The sequence below is a fragment of the Excalfactoria chinensis genome, chromosome 2 (assembly GCF_039878825.1).
Source record: "Excalfactoria chinensis isolate bCotChi1 chromosome 2, bCotChi1.hap2, whole genome shotgun sequence".
NCBI lineage: Eukaryota > Metazoa > Chordata > Aves > Galliformes > Phasianidae > Excalfactoria > Excalfactoria chinensis.
The window spans coordinates 61139174-61152032 of record NC_092826.1 but is presented as its reverse complement, the minus strand read 5'-3'; the positions used below and the strand labels follow the sequence as shown (position 1 = coordinate 61152032).

General features: G+C 37.4%; 1 protein-coding gene and 1 long non-coding RNA gene across 14 annotated transcripts in view; both read left to right on the top strand.

Moving 5' to 3' along the window:
* The window catches only part of LOC140248656 (poly(rC)-binding protein 3-like), a 471372-nt gene that overhangs the window by 30437 nt on the left and 428076 nt on the right, over window positions 1-12859 (top strand). The gene's annotated exons all lie outside the window — the stretch shown is intronic.
* Window positions 1656-12859, top strand: part of LOC140247747 (uncharacterized) — a 30252-nt gene continuing 19048 nt past the window's right edge. Inside the window, exon 1 of the long non-coding RNA XR_011902764.1 lies at window positions 1656-1743. This is a non-coding gene — a long non-coding RNA (uncharacterized lncRNA). The remainder of the gene's footprint in view (window positions 1744-12859) is intronic.

Below are 12859 nucleotides of genomic sequence, written 5' to 3'. Positions count from 1 at the left end.
CAATTGCTTATGATGTTATTAGATTCTGTTCTGTCATTTCTATAAATTTTTGTCTACTTACACTATTTCAAGGACATGCTTTTCATTAAAAACAGAGTGATTAAAAACAGAGTGTCTATCAGGACAGCTCTGGGTCTTACAAGCCATCACTCAAACACTCCTTGCAGATGCCCCATAACCCTAACTGAAAGAAGCTGACCTTTCAGTCCTGTGGGCAAGTCACTCTCTGCCCATGAGGTTCTCTGTGTTAACTGTGATCCTAAAGGCCCCATAATAGCAAACCAGGAGGAAACCCCTGCCTGCTGAGAGGTGGTCACCAATTCTTTTTGTGTGGTTAATGATCTAGGATTCAAGGAGAAAGACTAACATCAAGATTTGAGTGTTTTTTGTCAGCAGTGTGTAACAAATGGGAGAAGCAGCATGAAGTAGTTTGAAGGCCTCAGAATAGAGCAGATCCTGTGAACTATGGTGCCATTGCAGTGTTTTATTAGATGCTGGGTGCTTGAAGATCCTCCAGCCTCCTAAGACATGCGTGGAATTTTGGCTTCCATATATATATATATATATATATGGGACATGCGTGGAATTTTGGCTCATGTCTTCTTTTTTGCAAGACGCAACACTTAGATCTTGGTGTGTATATATATATATGGGAGATATCAGTAACATGTTTCAAACGTTTACAATAATAAGCTTGGTGTTGTTTTTTTGTTGTTGTTTGTTTTTGTTTTTGTTTTGTTTTTTCTGTCTTCAAGACTTGATTTTGCACCTTTTCATGAAGTCTGGATCATGATACTCTGAATCTACAATTCATCACCAGATATATCTCCACCAGCTACCTACAGAGTTTTTTGGAAGTATCTCTTACCACCAAACAGCTTATGATTTTATTTGCTTCTTACTCTCTAAAAATAAAGCTATGGACAAAAAATATCTCAAACTTTACATCCATTAAACATCTGAATGGAAAACTGATCAATTGTCCATGCAGGATCTTGCTGCAAAGAGAAGACATATCAACTAGATAAACTAGGAGCCTTCAACTAGAAGTCTTGCTGTTGGTGCCTTTTCTTCTCTAGTCTGGATTGATTTCTGTGGTTTGATATATGGAGGTAGAGAGTTCTATCTCCAGAGGTATTTTCCAGGCAGATTTAGGGAAGATCTAACTCCAGACTGAAATTTCTAGTACAGTGGGTGCATGCACATGACCAAATAATTCCATGAGGTGGATTTTTTTCTGAAGGTAGGTGAAAAGAAGTGAAGGTCTGCTCATCCTATTTTGGGATTGTTTTGTCACAAATCTGTTCCACAGTGAGGAATGTGTTTGTGCTCATACAGTTTTAAACTGTTGACCCAAATAAGAAGAGGTGTATATCTCCTTGTAATACCTAAGTCACCCAATCTCCTTGTTGCTTTTGCTGTTTTCTTGGATGTTTTCCACCTCCCTTCTTGACGTCTCCTGCCTTTAGCCATTTTCGGGGTGTAAGGGAAACTGTTGATCACAGCCTGAACCTCTGATTAACCATCTGAGGCAAGCAATGAGTCAGCTGTGGGAGCACAGGTGAAGGTAATTCAGCTGTGCTCCTGGAAGGGGTGGAGCTTGACTTTACCTCTCCTAGATCCCATTAAAGGGCTGACCACCACTAAGGTATTATCTCTTTCTGGAGACTGATTTATTGTGGAGTTTTTGTGGCAAGCCTCAATATTGGCAAGTATCCTTCTCAACTAGAAGCATCAGCGCTGGTGAGTCTTTTCTTAGATATCCTCTGGCTATCCATTTACTCTATAATTACAACTATACATTTGTGTTATTCCAACTATACAGAGGGCATGTTGCTTTTCAGTATGACTGGGTTTCAAGTGTGCTAACGATCATGTAGTCTGATTTTAATTTTGGCAGTACTATTTCAAAAGTGAGTGTAATGTGTTTAGAATGTGTGTTATCATGCATTCTGTTGGGTTTTTTTATTTTATTCTGAATTGTCTGATGGCTTTGTAACTTACCAGATCTTAATTTTTTCCATGCATGGAAATAAATATTTTAGAATCAGTTCTCAGGTCCCTGCAGGTTTTCTGGCGTTATCTAAGTAAAGTCACAGCTGATATTACTGTTTGCAGTCAACCTTACAGGCTAGTCTGGATGATCCCCAGAACTTTCTCCCAACAGTAATTTCTATGATTGATTATGTATTATTCATGCATTTCCTGTGTATCAAAGGGGTCTTTATCTTTGGTTGTTTTCTGTGACTTCTTTATAAGCTTGTGATGGTTGGGGAAGTCATTTCCTGTTGCTCATCAGCAGGTTGAGATACTCAAGAGATCCATGCTCCTGTTTGTGGTAGGGAATGCCTTGTTGATGTATCATGTACTCTTAGTAAAAGTCTGAGTCCTTCTGTAGTTGGTGTATCTTTCCCTCTGGGAAGAAACCTTCCATCTCACAGTGATGGGGGAGACCTGAGCAATTGATTTTCAGATAACCACTAAAATGAATCTGAAGGCACATCACACTTGGCATACAGGTTTGTGAAGGCAGACTTTGATCAGGTAGATAAATAGCAGAGAGGAAGAAGGTATGCTGCTGGAAAGCAGTTGGAATCATTGGACAGTATGTGCAGCACTTAACTCACTGAGATTTCTCTTATTTTATGCTGGTTGCAGTGTCGTCAGAGCAGCAGTTATCTGAGACTGGTGGATATGACCTGGACTCTTGATGTTTGGCTATGAAGGTTCAGTAGAACTGCAAATGTGCTCCATGTAGTGTTTTATTTGTTGGTCTGCAGTGAGAAGTGACATTGGAGCTGCCTTTGGCAGACCCTGTACCCACATACTTTCATAGGGCAAGAGTTAAATAGATTAGCAGTGGATAATGAAAAAATGGGCATCAGCTGGGGAGTTGTGAAGGCTGTTTTATGAGTTGAGGATAAAAAAAAAAAAAAAGAATAAAACTTGAAACATGTATTTTGGCTAAGTGAGAGACAGATGGAAGAAATCTACAACTTTTGGGAGTGTGAATGCTCTCCTGGAAAATGCAGCTCTGTTGAAATCAAAATACTTCATGAAACCAAGTCAACTACAGTAGACTTCTGCTTCAAAACAAAAAAGAAAAAAGACTGTCAGACAGACCATGTTTTAATGCCTTGAAAAATATATATATATTTAGTTTTAAAATGATTCTTTTCATTTTTACCTATTCTGATTTTTCTAGAAATAAATGTAAGCAAAAAATAAACAAAAGAGCCATGGAATTTCCTTTTCAAGAATATCTGCAGTGTTTCAGTTCTGCTCTAATTTGGAGCAAAGCCAAAGTATAAAATCCTTGGAAACTGGTATCATCCATTCAGCTCCCAGGGGTCCTAGTAGGACATGTGTTCAGAATAGGACTTTGAATACTATCTCTTGAGATGCAGAAGCACTGATTGCCAGCAGCCATGCTACAGCTCATTTGCTTTGCTATCCAGATCACAAAGGAATGAATGTGCAAGTGGTTTTGACATCCTGCTGTGCCTGATGTCCAGTCTCAGTGGTACTGCTTCTCCTGTCACTCTGGACTGAGAAGTAGCAGCCTTACTCTTTGTGTGTATGTGTGCTGCACCCAATGTCTTCCAGGATCAAACCAATTGCAGGGGGAAATCTTGAATTGATGCCTTCTGGAGAAGATGAGTGGAGCTGATCTTTGTCTTCCTTTTTCTGTGTGGTCTCTTACCAGGTGGGACAAGTAATGACTGGTATGTCTTACAAGGAACAGCTCAGTTCTGCTGTTGGCAACTCACTAATAGTTTTATGCCATTCAGGGACTGTTTTACATGAAGGCTTCTGTGATACAGCTTGATGTTTGAGTGTTTAAGGTGTTCTTTGTTGCTTAAACTCCTACTCTTGCAGGAATTCATGTGGAATGTTTCTTGGAAATGTGGTTGCTGTCACCATGTACTGGACTCTGTCTTTGTTAGATCGTTTGTTACTTAACAGGCAGGTTATCCTTCAGTATGTCTTCTAGAAGGGATATTTAAAGAAATATGTAGATAGAACCCCATCAGGAAGTGAGACAATTGAACAATCTTTTGAAATGAGCATCAGAACTGGAGAATAAAAGCTTGTGGCAGTAGCAGACTTAGAGTGCCCAGAAAATTTTTTAATTTCTTCTGTTATGTGACATGGAGGTCAATGAATGTCATATTTTTAAGGTGTTATCCAGCAAAAACTTGTACAGTTGCATTTTGTGCCACTTATATAAGGATTCACTGTGTACAGCTGTGTACAGTACCACTTTTACTGGGATTCACTGTTTCAAATAAGTCTTTTTACCATAAAACATGAACGGGAATCTTCCTTTATTTGGGTTAAATGTTTTGAAAACATAAAAGTGCTTTTAAAATTCAAATAAATTACATGGAGATGGAGTAGCTAAAATAAAGACTTAGCATTTTTATAACTACAAAGGGAGTCTACTTAAAGTCTATTGCATCTTTAACAGCTAATGAGCACACTTAACATGGCAATTTGCAAAAGTTACAAAGGCGTTACACTCAAAGTCACAATTAGAACTAAAACTGTGAACAGTACAAAAACTGGAGCTATATTCAAAATGAGACATAACACTAGGGATGACCAAGGTTCAGCTGGATATGATAGAAGAAGCATTGTGTACAGAAGGCAATATCTCTTGAATGGATTGCTTGGATGCATCAGATAAGCTAAATTTTGTCAAACTTTTTCTTTTGGTTCATGACGAAGAGATTTGAAAATAGTAGATGAGAAGGAGGAGCCAGAAACCTATGTCAGTCTAAGGAGAAAGCAGGTTATGAACTGTTTCACTTATGACAGAGACTGGTATAATACCAAGATGAAGGCCATTAAAGATCATTAGATATGTGTAATAATAGCCAGAAGTAGTTCAAAACATAAATGGATTATTTATGACATATCTAAAATCTAAAGTTAGTTTGCTTTCAAATCTCCCAAGTGAGAAGTAGACCTTTATTATGATTTCATAGAGTTTGCAATTAAAAGGTTAAACTGACTATTTCAAAGCACTGAAGGATATATTTATTTCATACAGCAGCAGAAAGCGTCTATTCATGTGGCACTTTTGCACTTATGAAAAAAGGTTTTGTTTCTTAATATGTAAGTTTTTGAATTTGTGAAATATATGTAGAAGGGCTCTAATAAATTCCTACAAAGTCCAGTTCAGTGCTGAGTTCATATAAATGCAGGCAGCCTCTCTGAAGCAGATTAGCATGGGTGTTTGTCTGGGCTGACCACAGATCCATCATCTCTCAGGATTGTGACCTAGAGCTGCGGGAGCTACACAGAAATAGGTTCTGTTGGTCTTCTGGTCCTGATGTTAAAACCTTTCACAGAACAAGCTCAGTTTACTAAAGGGAACTTGTTTCCTGAATGGTTATACCTTTCCTCAAGATATATTTTGTACTCCATCATACAAGTAGGCCGAGGCATCATTTTCTTTTCTGCTGACAGTTGCTCAGGATACCTGGCCTTCAGGCAGATGCTTACTGGGGTGTAATCTTGCTTTATATGATCACAGGCACACAAACAACCATCACTGGAAGACTGAGTGTGAGGGTGGAGATAAATATTTCATTTAGATGTTCTCAAATGTTTCAGAAAGCAATTAGTTCATGGCATTTTGACCAGGCAGGGGCACATAAAAAGACATATTATCGTGGCAACTGAAGAATTTCATTTTCGCACCTATATCTTCAATATATTTTGCTAATATTTTCCATGAGTCCCTTAATTGCTGCCTCACACAAGCCTTTTTTATGGCAAACTGGAGCAGTACAGCAATCTTTAAGTCCATGATAAGCAAAGAGAGCATGCTGAGAGGTTATAGAAGTAGAGATACTGACTGGTCTCCTAAAACCCTTGATTTGCCCCTGAGTCTGTCAGGGACTCCTTCAGCGTTTTGCTTCACTTTATCACCCTTAGACAAATCAGCCTTTGTAGTCAGTTAGAAGGGTTCATCCTTTGGGCCATTCTGAAGACCAAGCAGTATTTCACTGCTGTTTTTGTGCTAAAGGAGTCTTAAAAGAAACTTTCAAAAATGAGTTGATGTGCTTTTTTCTTTTTTTTTCCTTGAAAACATCCAGAAAGTTTTTGTGTTTCAGTATGTTTATTTAGAGAATCATATGGGCCAAAACCCAACTTTCTGTCAGGGACATTTTGCAGCTCAGTGTCCTGGCCTGCTCAGGAAGAAGGTAGGAGAGTATGATGACAGGTTTACTGGAGTGTGTGCTTTCAAAATGCAAGTGACACAAGTATTCACGTGGTGCTCCCAGGGAATCTGTCCTGTAGTACCATCTTTTTTTTGGTGCTTGTAACCTATGTCACAGACATTCTACTTGCCTTTTGTGTGGTGAGGACAGAGACTGTAATGGGGGATTAGATGTCTCATGTGGCTTTAAACACTTAAATATCACAGCAAAGGTAATATATCTTGCAGATTATTTTTTGCATAAGTTTGAATATACTATTTCATTTGCATTCAGTGGTGCCTGCAAATAAATGCTAATCATTTGATGGGTTGACAGGGCTATGATTCTCTAAATTAAGGTGAGTCATTCTTGGGATGGAGAGTCAGCAGTCTTTATGGAAAGAGTAATTTTTTTATTCCTCAAGTTCAATTAATAAAGACAGTATTGAATTAAAGGATAGACATGCTGTTCCTTGGGTAGGATGGAATTTGGTTCTTGTTTCACTTTTTCTTTTTGTATTTATTAAGCAAAGAACTTGCCAGAATATCAAGCTGAAGTTTTACCTGATGTGCATAAGGCAGTAGTAGGTTAGACTGTTTTTTAGTAATAGTTGGATGAGATTTGTTTGTGTTCTGAGTAGCAGACTCTGTAGCTGTTGAGCTACTGGATTGAAAATTTTTAAAGATTCTTTTTGTAGATGAGAGCATTACTGATACAACTTGCCAATTCTAAAATGTACATAATGCAAACAAACAAAAACAAGAAAAAAAAAGTAGGAAATTCAAACAGTTGCTTTGGCAATAAACTTTTCCAAAAGAAAAATACATAGATGAATTGAAATTGTTCTAAATTTCATGATTTTTTAAAAAATGAAATGCATCTGACATCTGGGAGTGAGAAATGCTGCCTTATGTAGTAAAAACACTCATTAAAAGTAACAATTATTTGAGATCCTTGAAATTACTTTTGCTTTACAATGAGATGACTGTTCTTCACAGAATAATGGAAGATCTTGTAGTTCTGTATATGGAAGTCTTAACCTTGGAAACTGTATATGATTGGAAGCCTGTGCCACCAAGTAGAGGTGTGGTGTGCGCATATTCTGTTAAAATGCAGTGGTTTACTCAAGTCTTGTTTTATTATTTGCTCATTTCAGCTTGTATATTTTATACAGCCTACACAATAGTTGTTTTTAAGGAGCATTGTAGAGTACTAATAACTTTATATGTAGTCTAGGTGGAGTACAAAATGATAAGATAGAGAATGAAATAACAACATAGTAATCCTGATCTACTGTTTATCATCAGCATGGAGGGGTGTGGGTTTTTTTTGTTTTTTTTTTTTTGCTTTTGAGCTATAGTCAACTAGGTTTGTTGTCTTTTAACTTACCAGTTTAAAAAATGGATATGACTCTTTATACAAACCAAAGGGTTGAATCAGTCCTACCTTAATTTTTATCACTTTGCACATGTTTCGGCTGCTGTTACAGTAGATCTCTGCCCTTGTGATCTGTCATGCTAGAGGTTATCTTTTCTAGCTTCTGGGATTTCAAAGCTTCTTGTTGTCTTCATTCATGATTCAGAGGATGGTGGAGCTTGAGGCAGTGAACAGAGCTCTTTCATAACTGGCCATCTGTGATGAATTGCTGGGAAGGGAGATAAAATCTACAGTCATCATGGGTGGATAAATGCAACTAATGGTGAATAGGGATTATGCATCAATTTTTAATTTTATTTTTTTTTTTTGGACTGTCCTGTGCAATAGGGCTGCTTTTGTTGTTACTAAAGAATCCTCAGAGAAAGATATTTCCCTGGCAGACATACCCTGTTCTTCATTTCTAGGCAGTTTTGCAATTGTTTCCAAGCTGGTGAGTCTCAGCAGAGCCTATGGTGCATTTGCTCTCTTCTTCCTTTGAAAATAGGGACCCTAAATCTGTATTGCCTAAACAAATACACTTGTTTGTAAGAAGCATTTCTAAATGCAATCATTGCCACATTCTGCAGCTACAGTAGTGATGAGGTTTAATTGTCCTTATTTTAAGAGCCTTTTGGAAATCTGAAATTGAGTTCTTCCTTTTTAAGATAAACTCCTGAATCATCTCTTTTTTTTTTTAAAAAAAAAAAAGATGCAGTTCACGTTGAAGTAATTTTTGAGGAGGGGAGGGGGGGAGACAACAACAAAAAATCAACACTTTAAAAACCTCTTAAATGCATTCTTTTTGGAGAAATTTTTCTACATTCTTATTCTCAGATACTTGTGGATCAGTTGCACTTATACTTTGTGTATTCTGATAGAAAAATTATTTTAAAAAGGCATATTTTAAAGGCTTTTTTCTTTTTAGCTGTGTATTTGGCTACTTATCAGCATTTTCTAATCAGTGTGCTATTTCCTAATTAGTTGATGTATGTCAGTTTATAGAACTGGAAAGGGTGGACTCTGCAGTGTCCGTCTGAGTTAGCCAGTACCATTGTCGTTAGGTTTAGAACAGTCATCCTGGGATTGCTTTGAATTTTCAACAGCAGTTTCCTTTGTATTTCAAACATAGTTGTGGTGCACACTCACATGAAAAAGATGTTTTGATCAGTCTGATTCCACTTACAGGTTACAGCATAAAGGTAGATCTAGAAGTGGATCGGGGTTCTTTCAGAACAATCACCTCAGATTGGATCATTACAATAGTTCTGCTCCTACAGTGAAAATCTTGATCCTGTCTAAAAGTTTTGTTCCTTCTAATCATACTAGGATGATGCAGCAAGAACTGCACTTGATTAACGCTGCTGGCTTGCCACTGAGGTTTATAATAAACATTTTTCACCCCAGGTCTGTAGGCTTTTGTAGCAAACTACAAAGTGGACTCAGTGAGTGCCTCCCAATATCTTCCTTTTACAGGTGTACTTAACAGAGAGCAATACAGCATAGCTAATAAGACCACATGGTGCTACCTTGCCCACTGAGAACAGCTGCTTGTTGCCATCAAGGCACAGCTTTACTTTAACTGCAAGCTTTGAATATTAGAGATAGTAAGCATAATATTAGAGCCTTTTTTGTATCTGTGGTATCTTTTTATATACTACTGAATATTGAAGTAAACAGTTATGTAGTTTTAAAACTTACATAAAACAGCACATGATACCAAATATAAATTATTTGGAGGTTCATAAATGTAGCCCTGTAAGAATATGATAGTACTTGTGAAGGCTGGATTATTTGTTTGGCATTTCTTTTCAGTTGACAGATACAGACATTTCCCAGTTGAATTTGAGAGGGCTGATGCACGTCGCTTAGTCTAAATGTATAACGTAAGTTACTGTAAAGCTATTTGGTCTGAAGGCTTCAGTCTTCACGGGATATATATAAATAACTTTACAGAACCTAAACCCACTTTCCAAGTTAAGCTGTATGCTTCCATACAGGTATACGTGTAGTACAAAAGTTCTATATGTACAGACCATTCCCTAATATTCCTGTGGTGCACATTTGATATATGACTAGTACTCATGCTTTGATAGGCAGTGAGTCAACTGAGAGACTTCTGTTCATTTCTGCAGACTTTTGCTTGGGCAGTGCCTGTCTGGACTGTTCCTTGTATTAGTGGTAGACATTTGGTAATCTGAGAACACTATCTGGTCTTACAGAATGTTACACAGTACCTAAGGGACTGTTAAAATATGCGAGTGGAACTGATTGGGTATTATCCTGAATATAGTAAAGAAAAAAATGTGTTGCATTGAATTCACAGTAATAAATGAGATGTTAGTAGGCTAATATCTTTTCATAAACAGGTAAATCCGCTAGAGGAATTGTTTCATGAGGAAAAAAACAGTGCTGGAAAACTCAATCTAAGAAGTGTGATGACAGAAAGGAAAACCTTTTTTCCTTCCTTTCCCCATTTATTTTCTCGTTTTACTAGAGAGAGACATTGAATCAATCATATGCCTCTTGACGCTTTCAGGAATTGTCTTACTGTTGAAATGGCCTACAGAGAGCTTTACTAGTAAAAGAAACTGATCAATAGGATGAGATGTTAAAACAGGAAAATTTCCCCTGCTTACTTTGGGCAGCACTGTCAACTCTCCATTGAATTTATGATCTAGAGGAAATTAAATACTGACAGCATCACCAGTACAAATAGGCATATATTGTTTAGGGTCAATGATTTGCTAAAGTTTCTAAATCAAGTTATGTTTACATTAATATCTCATATCTTTATCAAGTGAGTGTCAGTAAGTAACTGTAGATAATGATGGCAAACAAATTGTTTTTATAAATTGCAGCTGTGCTGTTACATTTTAAGCTCTGGATTTGCAAGTGTTTTGCCAACTGTCCTGGCAGAGTTCATTACACTTGTGTGGCATTTTGTTTGGATAACATGATTGTACCATCAATTTATGCACATGCTTACAGAGCTCTAGAAAGGAAATCAGAAATGTTGGAGTGATTTTTCTGTCCAGATTTGGAACTAGGTGCCTGTGGTAGACTCCACAGGCATAATTAAGCATCTAAATTCATATAACCGTTTACAAAGATGACAGATTCCCAAGAGTTGTTTTATTGCTGTAGGTATACTGCTCTTAAAATGAGGCACCAAATCATGCTTTCTGCAGCTCAGATAGGTCATTTTTCTTAGCTTTCCAGCTTACTTAGTGTTGCAGAATCTTTCAAGCTTGAGGCGTAACCGCAGTGATTGAGACTTTTTGGTTTGCTTCTGTTTTAAATTGTGTAGTAGGATAAGGCTGGTGGCAGGTCAATATCCTTTCCTTTCAGTGATATCAGAGACCATTTGCCTCTTGGAAGTTATCTTGCTGGCATGGAGGGAGGCTCAAAGATCACCAGGGCTAGAAGTCCTTTACGAAAGCTGTCCCACAAGACTGGTGGTGATCAGCAGAATAGCGTTGCAAGGAAAGTGATGCTGTAATACATATACAGAAAGAGGAGCATTACTGCTGTCTACATCCAGGTTATCTCTGCAGTGAGTGGAAGAAAAAAAAAGAGGAAGAAGCTCCATACAAAATGTTATGAAGCTTCTGGAGGAGTCTGTAGAGGAATCTTATTTATCAGTCTAAACTAAATTTAATGTAGAAATTCTCCAGCATGGCTGTCACATTTACTGTGTAGATACTGTTAACATACTGCTGTCTATATGCTATTTATATGAAAATGGAGGAGGAAAACATCAGGTTTTTGGTTTTTTTTTTTTCTTTTTTTTTAAATGAGGAATTAAGCAAAGCAAAAGTCATTTTCCCAAAACTGCAAGAAGAATCTGCAGAGCAAAGAATATCTCCTTTGAGATGCAGACTGATGACACGCATCTCTTTTCCTCTCATTTGTTTCAAGTCCTCTGTTGAGGTCCTGGTCAGACACAACTTTCCCTTACTTTTGCAAGAGGAAAAGATTAAGGTCTATATCAGGTAGGTATGCTTCTGTGGTGCTGAATTTTTTTTTTTTTTTTTTAATTCATTTTTATCTGTATTGCTTGAAGCATCTTGAGCTGACACAACAGAAGGAAGAAGAAAATCCAGGTCAATTGCATAGTATTACAGACCTTGTCAAGAGGGGGGCGAACCCACAAATACAGTGTATGAATACATTTTCTTTAGAAACTGTAACAGAAAATAAGGATTTTAAGAATTCTTCTCTTGCTCCTTTGTATCAGAGGCATTTGCTTTATCAGTATTTTACAAACAAAATTACAAGCTTCCAAATCAGAATACAGATCAAGTGTAGTCAGTACAGAGTGGAAAAGGAGAGTAAGTAGACCCTTCCTTTGTCTGCTTCTCCCCCTCCCATCACTGCCATGCTTTCAGATACCTATCAGTTAACGTTTTGGCTAACAAAATAACTCAGAGGTAAGATCAAGTAGGAAAAAGCATTCTTCATTCCTGCCTTGAAGGGTGCTGAAGTTTTGTTATGCAAGATGAATGCCATTACTGTAATGCAAGCACAAATGTCTCTATATCTCTTTCCTGCTAATGGGTAGTAGCTGTGGTAGCTCTGCCAACCTTTTATTTGTGTGCTGCAGTCTTCAAGGAAAGGCCCTCTGACTGGTAAATGTAGGTTGTTGAAGAGAAGTCTAATTTTCATGTTTCTAGTGGCTGCTTGCTATAGTAGTGCCTAATCATTGGAAAGGGAAGTCTTGGATGACCAGGTTATGAAATATACTAGTGGTGGGGAAAATTGATATCCTACACATGAATGCATCACAAAAGGGATTTCAGAGAATATTCAGACAAAGAAGGTTTTCTGGAAAGTCAGTCAGATATTCAAATAGATTGGTGATCACTGAGTTTGCACAGCTTAGGAATATAGAAGATGAACCTCTAAAAATCTATTGGTTTGTAAACTGTTACAGTCACATTGTAAGGGTTTTTAAGTCATAAAGAAGCTGGTAGGACCATAATGGGAATTCAAAAAGCCTTTACATATATTGCAGTCACAGAATTTAGTTGAAGTTAGGGATCAAAGTGCTGCTAAAAGTTTGAGCAATGACTTCTCCCCTGCCTTCACAGAAATAAATACATTAAAATCATGCTGAGATTCACCAAGGAAAGTTCTCATCTTATCTTACTGTATTTTTATTAGTGACATTTGCAAAAATATAAATTAAAAATGGAGAGAGGAAGAGAGTGCAAGTGGCCTGTTAATCTAAA